Source organism: Rhamphochromis longiceps, linkage group LG15 (genome assembly GCF_057381845.1).
Source record: "Rhamphochromis longiceps isolate RC_006_pf linkage group LG15, R_longiceps_female_GT1.1, whole genome shotgun sequence".
Taxonomy (NCBI): Eukaryota; Metazoa; Chordata; class Actinopteri; order Cichliformes; family Cichlidae; genus Rhamphochromis; species Rhamphochromis longiceps.
In genome coordinates, this window is record NC_140571.1 from 8,089,431 (window position 1) to 8,091,164 (window position 1,734).

Here is a 1,734-nt window from a genome sequence, read left to right on the forward strand (position 1 = left end):
TTTGTCCTATGCGTCCCTCGTGTGGTGTCTTGGTAAGGTAAAAAGCGAGCCTGAAAAGTGCTTGTCAGTTAAACTCAAGTTTGGACTGTTCAGAGTATCGGGAAACGTCCCTTCTGCCCTCTGCTTCCCGACTGTGCTCTAAACAAATCAGAACTTTATCTTTTTTTCTTTTCTTTATCTTTTATATCACACCTCACTGTCATTTCTGACATTTCGCACAACTAAGTGTAACCCACATAAAATGGGGGTACCACTTTAAGGACTGATATGAGGAGAGATGGACAGCCTGCCCAACCAATCGAAATGCACAGGTCCCAGTATGTTTTGACCAATGGGAGAGCAGCCTGCCGCTGTATGTCCCACCTACGTGCTCTGTGTTCGCTGCTATGTGTGGAGGTAGTCGCATGCTGGCAGGAGAAAAGAGAGACTGAAGCTTTTGAGCTGGAAAAAAGTATTAGATATAAGTTGCAACCAACTGTGTTGCACATAAGTTCACTGGTTATCAGCTAACTTTCATGTTAGAAGTAGCCGCAGTGAGTAAACAGGCAAATGCTGCATTTTTCTGGTGACTTTAGAAAGTACCACGTGGAGGTAAACTGTTAGCCTTTGTTAGCTCTGGTTGCTATCAACTGCCTGGAAGTTCATCTCAATCTGCTTCCAGAAGCAAGAGCCCTGCATTTTCCGACCGAGAGACACTATGCCATTGTCTTCGGCCGTGATGCGCTGAGATCGGTCAGGTTTTTTTTGTATGCTGAATTGTTCCTGAGGTGGATTCCTCCAGTGAAATAGATGGCGAGCCTTCCCACCTGGACTTAGAGAGACTGAGATTCGCTTCTTTTCCACTTGATGATCTGCTGCACCTTGCGGTGTGGTAGGACTGTATCACTCACACTTTCACGCACAGCTGGTTATACATAAGACCACTGACTGACATTCTTTCATCCCTATTTTCTTTCACACCCTAGGAATTTTTTGGACTTTACCCCTTGGACATTTTTTATTTGGGACTTTAAATAATGAGCTGTTGTGTAGAGCATTCTCCACATGTGAAAAGAGTGTGAGATTTTCATTTGAATGTACATTGGATTTGTGTAATCTGTTTCTATAAGAGTTAAGGAGTCAGGTTACTAGGGTGCACCCGAGCATTGAAACCCGAACATTGAAAACCAAAAATAACACTTGGCCAAGTCATTGCTTTAGTAGTTTGTGTTTTACTTTTCTTTTAATTTTTGTAAGTTTCCTTTCTACCATTGTAAAGTGTCTTTAACCTGTGCTTGTCAACCTTATGGTTTATGTCACTAAAGTTGGCTGGTTCTTTTGAGTTACATTCTTGTCTCTGTGTCTCATTTGAACACACCCCTGTGCTCCTATAGTCGAGCCTATTGGCCCATTGATATATTCTTTTCAACAATTCCCCTTACTGTGTTACAGTGAGAGCTTTGGCGAACCAGCCAGGAGCATGGTTGTGTGTGTTTAAGTGCTAGACAATTTGTGTGTGGTGTTTAAAAGTGCTTAATCTGAGCTATAACTTCTAGAGAGAAAATGGATGTTGTGCTAAGTGAATCCGTCAGAATTCCCAATTCTGTAGTTGTTAGTGGGATCACAGGATCAGAGACTGATGAGGAAGTGTCCACTTTCCTCCAAAAATATGGTTCCATCAACCGTTACTTTCGTCTAGACGATCCTGAGTCAGATTACCATAAGCACATGATCATCGAGTTTACACATGAGACT

At 42.4% G+C, this 1,734-nt stretch overlaps 1 long non-coding RNA gene across 1 annotated transcript; it reads left to right on the forward strand.

Annotated features, from left to right (window-relative positions):
* The first annotated feature begins 328 nt into the window (after positions 1–328).
* Positions 329–1,421, forward strand: LOC146651981 (uncharacterized). The gene is made up of 2 exons (XR_014907662.1): positions 329–871; positions 966–1,421. It is a non-coding gene; the product is annotated as an uncharacterized LOC146651981 (long non-coding RNA).
* The last annotated feature ends 313 nt before the right edge of the window (positions 1,422–1,734 follow it).